This window comes from Apodemus sylvaticus, chromosome 15 (genome assembly GCF_947179515.1).
Source record: "Apodemus sylvaticus chromosome 15, mApoSyl1.1, whole genome shotgun sequence".
Lineage (NCBI taxonomy): Eukaryota > Metazoa > Chordata > Mammalia > Rodentia > Muridae > Apodemus > Apodemus sylvaticus.
Window position 1 is genome coordinate 47,228,540 of NC_067486.1, and position 8,403 is coordinate 47,236,942.

The window sequence follows — 8,403 nt, forward strand, 5'->3', positions numbered from 1 at the left end:
CAACTAAAAGTAGACCTTCTTTTCAAAGAACTTTTTTTTCCTTTAATTTTTGTTGGCACTATGTATAGAAGCAATGGTTAAAATTTCAATGACTAAACCAATGTTAAAGCCTTACTAATGGAATCTCCAAACAATGTTGAAGGTCGTGATTCATCTGTATCTTAAGTGCTTACTCTACTGATGACAACAGAATGTCATGTTTTTCCATCCACACTGCCTGAATCAAACTCAGCTTTCAGAAACCCATTTTGATTTCTATTAACTTCCCTTTGTAGCTGGCTTTCTAATGTTCTGCCTTTTGCATTTATGTGTGTGAGTGTGTATACATATATATACATACACAAACACACACACACACACACACACACACATTCTGGAGGAAGAGATGGGGAGACTCCTGTGATTTGTTGACAGCCAGGCCACTGCGCCTGTGAGCACCATGTTCAGTGGCAGACTGTTTCAAAAATAGGTAGAGTGACAGAATGAGACACAGGATATCTTATATACACACCTACACATAAAATACATTTAAATATAAAATGAAAATTATAAATAATTTTAAAAGAAAGTTTTATAAATAGAAGGGTTTCATATACATTTATCTTTTAAATGTAAACATAAATTTAAAAATGCTTTACAAATATTGAATTCCCCTCTTAATGGATGTGGACCACCAAACTCTTCTGGTTATTTCTTTCATAAACATCAAGAAAGTAAAAGGTATGTAGTCACACATCTATTTGCATGCAGGTAGTAATTAACAAGTTACTTAATGTATTAGTACAGTAGTAATTTCCAGTAAAATCAAACTATGATTGTTGTCTGAGAGACCGCAAAAAAAATGTGATATTCAAAAACTAAGTGCTGGGAGTATACTTCAACCATTTTTTCGGTGTAACAAACCATTCGAGTGTAGTTCTTCAAAGCTACAACCAATTAATTTGTCTCTAATTCTGCTATTTGGACTAAGTGCACATCTGGGCTCTCACAGAGGTCTTCTTTGGAGTCACACACGGGTGATGAACTATCCAGATAAATGGAGCTGAAGCTTCTGTGATTTTTTTCTTATCTTTCCAGGTATCAGATAAATTCATCAGGAACAATTTGGCAGTCACAGATTCTCTGCGCTTGGCCTCATGTTAGACAGACTTTGTCTGTATGATTTGGTAGATATATTCCAAGTTAGCAAGTAAGGAAACTGAAGACCTATAAAGACAAAGACCAATATGGTACACAGCATCACTTTTGCATGCTTAACTGATGAGGCTGAATTTCAGATGTGAGAAGCTGATTCCACATTTGGGGTAGAAACACAACTAAGGGTTCATAAGAGTAGACATTTCTGTCTCCATAGAAGGAATCTAGCCTGGACATGGTATTTATCACACAAATTACATATTTTTTGATGACATGCAAATCATGATATTGATCAGGACTTGATCCAGATTCTATGATTCTAAAGGAGCAAACGTTTCTAAAACAAGACATAAGAAATGGATCACAAGCTTTTCTTACATTACTTTGTAACATTTTCTTTAGATATTGTTTGTTGTTTTGAATTTTGAAATTATAAGTACATTTCCCCTCTTATCTGTCTCTCTCATGTAATTTTATTGCTCTCTCAAATTCATGACTTCTTTCTCCTAATTATTTATTTGAGAAATTATATATATAATAATTATATATATATATATATATATATATATATATATATATATATATATATATATATATATAGAGAGAGAGAGAGAGAGAGAGAGAGAGAGTTATAAATACAATGTTCCCAGTGTGTATAACATACATATTTTTTCAGGGTTGTCCATTTGGTACTGGATCCTCTTACCTGAGGAAGACATTCTCAGGCTAGCAACATTCCAGAGCTGGCTGTAGTTCTAAGAAGTCTTTGGTTGGAACATCCTGAGCTTACCTTCTTCCATGTTGGAATGTCTATGCCTCTTCTATTCAGTAATTTGGGGTGGGGGTAGTCATGTCAATATTTTAATAAATGTCCTATTTTTTATTATCTTTAAATTTAGAAGATAAGTCTAATAGGTTTATATCTCATTTTAAAAATTCTCCAGGGTATGGATAGGGTTGACATTCCACAGTCAAAAATATGACTCAGATTTGTTTCTGTTTGAAAGAACTGCAGGGACAAAAAATGGAGAAGAGAATGAGAGAATATAGGTTCAGTGACAGTGACCCAAATTGTGATCTGGCTCAAGGGGAAGTCCTGGGACCTGACACGTCACTTGTGCTGTGTTTGAAGACAGGAGCCTAGCAGGGGTGCCCTCTGAGAGGCCCAACAAGTAGCTGAAAGAGTCAGATGCAGACACTAGCACCCAGCCAATGGACAAAAGCTGGGAACCTCTGTGCCTTAATTAGGGAAACGCTGGAAGAAGCTGAGGAGGAGGGTGACCCTGAAGGAGGACCAGCAGTCTCAACTGACCTGGATCCCCAAGATCTCTCAGATACTGAGCCACCGACCAGGCATCATATACCAGCTGATATGGGGCTCCCAACACATATACAGTAGAGGACTGCCTGGTCTGGTCTCAGTGAGAGAAGACACACCTAATCCTCAAGAGACCTGAGGCCCCAGGGTGTGGGTAAGTCTAGTGGGGTGGGAGTGAGGGGTGGGGACATCCTCTGGGAGACAGGGAGGGAGATATATGATGGGGAGTGGTCTGGAGGCAGACAGGGAGGGGGAATGAAGACTGGACTGTAAAAAAGGATTAAAGGATAAAAAATAGTGCAAAAAAGAGAGTCTCCAAGGTTAAAAGCTCGTCTCAGGGCTGGGCAAAACAACCCAGTAGGAAGAAAAGGATCCTAAGAGCAGGCAATAGAGGTAGAGACCTGCCCCACTCCCACTCCTAGAAGTCCAGCTATCACCATGCTAACAACCATGACATATATGCAGGGGACCTAGTGCAGACCCCTGAGGCTCTCTCCTTGCCTTTTCAGTCTCTGTGAGCCACTATGAACCCTGCCTAGTTGATTCTGTTGAGGCCATCTTTTCTTGGTTTCTTTGAACCCTCTGACTCCTATAATTCTCTCCACCCCTCCTCTCCAGGATTCCCTGTGTGTAGTTGGTAACCTTTGGAGGCCTGCTTAGGAAGGCTGGATAGGGGAGAGGGAAAGTGGGTTGGTGCTGAGAGCAGCAGAAGATGGGGAAACTGCAGTTAGGTTATTTAAAAAAAATATCCAGTAAAAAGCATTGACCTAGAAAAACTAAAATTTGATATTTCATATTCACTATTAAAACACAGCTCTTTAGAAGCTGAACAAAATATGAGGCTTTGCTTAATCTTCTCAAAACAATGTGAGGGAATAAGAAAATGAGTTCTCAAAGCACTCTATATATTACAGAGGCAGACGTTTATTTTGTCTTGTGTATTTCTACTACTTGCTTCTTTTTTGCAACCAGGCTTACTTTTAGAGAAACTACCTGTGCTTTGAAGATGAAGTTCTATGCAGGTCTAGGCATCCTTTCTACACAATTCATTGACTGGACCAAGCATACTTACTGAACCTCAATCCAGGAAGTTCTGTTTCTTCTTATGAGGACTTTATCTAGCCTCCCTTTAGTGAAGAAGCTGCATAAATCCCAATGTTTTGGAAACAATATTCCAATCCTTTATTATCATTCTCTTTTTAAAATAATGGTTATTTTGTTTGGTGTATGTTGGTTTGGTCTCCACATGTAATGCATGTGTGCACCACATGTATTCTCTGCTCATAGAGATCAGCAGTTGTTGGATCCAATGGAAGTGGGGTTGTGGAGTTAAAAGATATTGTGTGGATGGTGGGAACTGAAACTGTACATAAGTCTTGTGCAAGAGTAACAAGTTCTCTTAAGTGCTGAGCCATCTCTCCAGCCTGTAAACTATGTGTTATCTCCTGAGAAATGTGGTTCTGCCTGTTTGTTTTGTTTAATTTATTTGAGACAGGTTCTTGCTTTATTAGTGTCTAGGATGGCCTGGAACTTTGACCATTCATAGAGATCCACCTGCCTCTGTGGCTGAGTGCTAGGATTAAATTCACATATCAAATGACTCCCAAGAAGAAGGAAGGAGAGGTCCCTGATCCTGAAAAGGCTTGTTCCAGCATTGTAGGGGAGCACTAGGACAGAGAAGTAGGAGGGGGTTGATAGGAGAATGGACGTAGGGAACAGGGCTTATGAGGATGGGGGAACCAGGAAAGGGAAAATCATTTGGAATGTAAACAAAGAATATAGAAAATAAAAATTATAATAAAAAAATAAAGGCAAGCATTGCCACACAGACTCAAGCTTTGAAACCAGAGAGTTCTAAGACAAGGACTCTTGCTGTGTGCCATCATGAATTACCAATATTCTTTTGGAAGTTAAACCTTTAAAACTATTGGCACTTCTACTAAATCAATTGGTCAAATGATCATCATTCTCTTCCTTTCTACAAGGCTTTGAGATTATTAAATTAATATATGTATATAATTTGGATATGTTTGGAAAAGATCTGCCTGCCTCTGTTTCCCAAGTGCCAGGATTAAAGGCATATGAAACTATATCCAATTCAATTTGTCATTCTTAATATACCTCTCCTAATTCAAGATAAAAAGATGTGTCCTTACTTGCATATATAAAAAAGGAAGTTTAGAAAGCCTTGCTAAGAATTATCATTTAGATACTACTGAGTCATGGGACAAGTCTGGTTTAAAGATAAATGCATTTCTTTAAAGAGGTAGGTATCTTTTTCATAGCCCTCCTCATTAGCTTCAATTTATTAAATGGTTTCAATCGGAACCTTGATGAAAAAGAAAGGAGAAGTATGGGGCATGGCACACTGCCAAGCAAAGATAGACTCAGGGAGCTAAGAAGTCAGAGAATTGGATGTAATTAATGGGCAGAGTCAAAATAAAGAAAAAACTCCAGATGTAATTTTTCAAATGCTCCCAAATGTTGTCCAGTAAAAACCTGAAAGGCTAAGACTCATGTCAGAAGACTTGTCAACAACACAGTAGGGGTTTTCTGTTCCTTTATCTGATGCAAGTGTGTAAAAGGTAGGGATTTGAGCTACTTTGGGCACATGTCCATCTCTTGATATTGTTGAAAGAGGGAGAGTATTTTATTCCAAATCTGTCCCTCCCTCCTTCTTAGGAGTCTACGCATCCAGCTTGAATTCAGAGTTCTGTTGCCAACCCTATCCAAGGCAGATATATATCAAAAGAAGTGTTCATTGTCAACTCACTGCAGCTAGATCAAGGCACCGTCCACTGGGACACCTTAATGCCTCAGAAAATTCCATGCTCCCAGGCATATATGCATAGAAAGCAGGTGTATAGATGAGATGAGATTTTTAAAATTTTTATACACCTACAATTTTAGCGTTTATTAAAAAGCAAAGCAAATTCACATTCTAAGATGATTCTGTTTCATTTTTACATAAAGAATTAACTATTGATTGAGTTCTTTGTACTGTAGAACATAGAACATTCTATATCCATCTTAGTTCTATGATATTTTATAATAATTTATTATGAAACTGCTCTATCTACTCAATTACACAGAACAAAATGGTAGAAGTTTGATTAGGGCAATTTCAGAAACTATTGCTGGAAATTCTATGCTAATTCCAATGCCAAAATTCATTCACCTATTCTTTTATGAAACTCAAGTCAGAAATTTAAAGAGCAATTTTAAATATTTATTAATTCTTTGACAATTTCAGAAAACATATTTTGATAACAATAAGCCTCTTCAACTGAAACCCTTCCAAATCCAGATTTACCTTTTCACCTACCTACCTACCCAACTTCTACTCTTCTTTCTTTCTTTCTGTCTTTCTTTCTTTCTTTCTTTCTTTCTTTCTTTCTTTCTTTCTTTCTTTCTTTCTTTCTTTCTTTCTTTCTCTCTCTCTCTCTCTCTCTCTCTCTCTCTCTCTCTCTCTGTCTCTCTCTCTTCCTCCCTTTCTGTCCCTTCTTTCTTTCTTTCTACCTGTGACATCATGTTTGTCAACCAACTGATTTTGAGCATGGAGATTGTTCTAAAGTATAGTAAGCCTACAAGGGACCAAACCATTAAAGACAACAGACTACCTCTTGCTGTGACTTCACCCTTACTGGCTAGTTTTTACCATGTCAGTAGGTGTTATTTATACTACTGGAAGAGAAAAGTTGTTATCAATATCACATAGCTGCAAACTCTGTGAGTCACATCAATATCAGGCCTGATAAAATATAGCTACTATGCATATAGTGGCATGAATGTTGAAGAGTAATGAAGCACGTTATTAGATATAAGTCCTACTCCAAGAGATGCAGTCTATACCTGATACTGTTTTTTTTTTAATTTTTTATTCGATATAATTTATTTACATTTCAAATGATTTCCCCTTTTCTAGCCCCCCACTCCCCGAAAGTCCCGTAGGCCCCCTTCTCTTCCCCTGTCCTCCCACCCACCCCTTCCCACTTCCCCGTTCTGGTTTTGCCGAATACTGTTTCACTGAGTCTTTCCAGAACCAGGGGCCACTCCTCCTTTCTTCTTGTACCTCATTTGATGTGTGGATTATGTTTTGGGTATTCCAGTTTTCTAGGTTAATAACCACTTATTAGTGAGTGCATACCATGATTCACCTTTTGAGTCTGGGTTACCTCACTTAGTATGATGTTCTCTAGCTCCATCCATTTGCCTAAGAATTTCATGAATTCATTGTTTCTAATGGCTGAATAGTACTCCATTGTGTAGATATACCACATTTTTTGCATCCACTCTTCTGTTGAGGGATACCTGGGTTCTTTCCAGCATCTGGCAATTATAAATAGGGCTGCTATGAACATAGTAGAGCATGTATCCTTATTACATGGTGGGGAATCCTCTGGGTATATGCCCAGGAGTGTATACCTGATACTGTTAATGGAGCCCTAGAGGAGAACCTGATAATATTCTGCTAAATTTTGATAGTATTTAAAAAATTGATTCCTAGCCAATTATTGATACACACATAAATAAGTGAATCTATTAACCTTTGTACCATACTCTTCTTGCAGAAGAAAGGAATTAACACATAGACCCTCACTTGATATGTATAGAAAAAGGATGAGTAGAGTGTAGAACTCTTAATGGGAATTACATGCCATACTCTTGCCTTCCAAAGTCCAGAGTAGCTTCTCAGAAGAAGGAGTATAAAGTTTATAAGAGGAATAAATGATAGTAAAGTGTTTTATGATCACAAACAGCAATTTTTAAAATCAAATAGCCTACTATAATGTTAACAAATATATACTAATTTCACAAATGTTGAAAAATAATGTTTAGAGGATAATAAAAGTTTTTCTTTTCCATTCTTTGTTGTTATAAGATCAGAAAACTTTGAACAAACTGTAACAACACTATAATTGATAATATAATACAATTTCAAATCTAAGATGTTTCAAGCAGCAATCTTGGCTATTGTATGAAATGACCACATATACAAGGCAAAGCATGCATGCTGCATTTTAAGAAACAGCCACAGTGAAGTTTTAGAATGTAACACTTTACATTCATCCTGCTTTAATTTTTAATTAACTGTCTTTACGTTCTGTGATCAAAATCATTTTGCTGTTGCCAAAAATTTTTGCGACCTTTGCATTTAGTTATATATTCTTGTCTAAAGGAAATACAGGGACAAAGAGTGGAGCAGATACTGAAGGAAAGGCCATCCAGAGACTGCCCTACCTGGAGATCCATCTCACATGCAGACACCAAATCCAGACACTATTGTTGATGCCAAGAAGTGCTTGCTGACAGGAGCCTGATACAGCTGTCTCCTGAGAGGCTCTGCCAAATCCTGACCAATACAGATGAGGACACTTGCATCCAACATTGGACTGAGCACAGGGAACACAATAGGGGAGTTAGGGGAATGACTGAAGGAGCTGAAGAGGCCTTATCTGGCATCAGTGGGATGGGAGACTCTTGGTCTTGTGAAGGCTTGATGTCCTCAGTATATGGGAATGCTAGGGAGATGAGGTAGTATTGTGTATGTGAGTGTGTGGGCACCCTCATAGAAGCAGGGTAAGGGGGGATGGAAAAGGGGATCTGTAGAGGAAAAACCAGCCAGAAGTATAGTATTTGAAATGTAAATAAATAAAATATCCCATTTTTTTTTTTAAAAAAAAGAAACACTGTACTCCTAACTGATGAACTAAAGCAAGAAATAGGTTACTTTGTGTGCAAAAGTATGGAAAAGCATGGGCTGAAAGTAAATACATGTGTTTTTTGGAGCAGGTCATGACCAAATTAGGAAAGAATCTGAGAGGAAAATGATTTATGAGAATAATTGTTTAACGATGGATGGAAGCACAACTTTGAAGGCATTTAAACTTAGAAATAAGGATCAAAATGAGCCAACAAACAAACAATGATGTGAACATGTGACATAC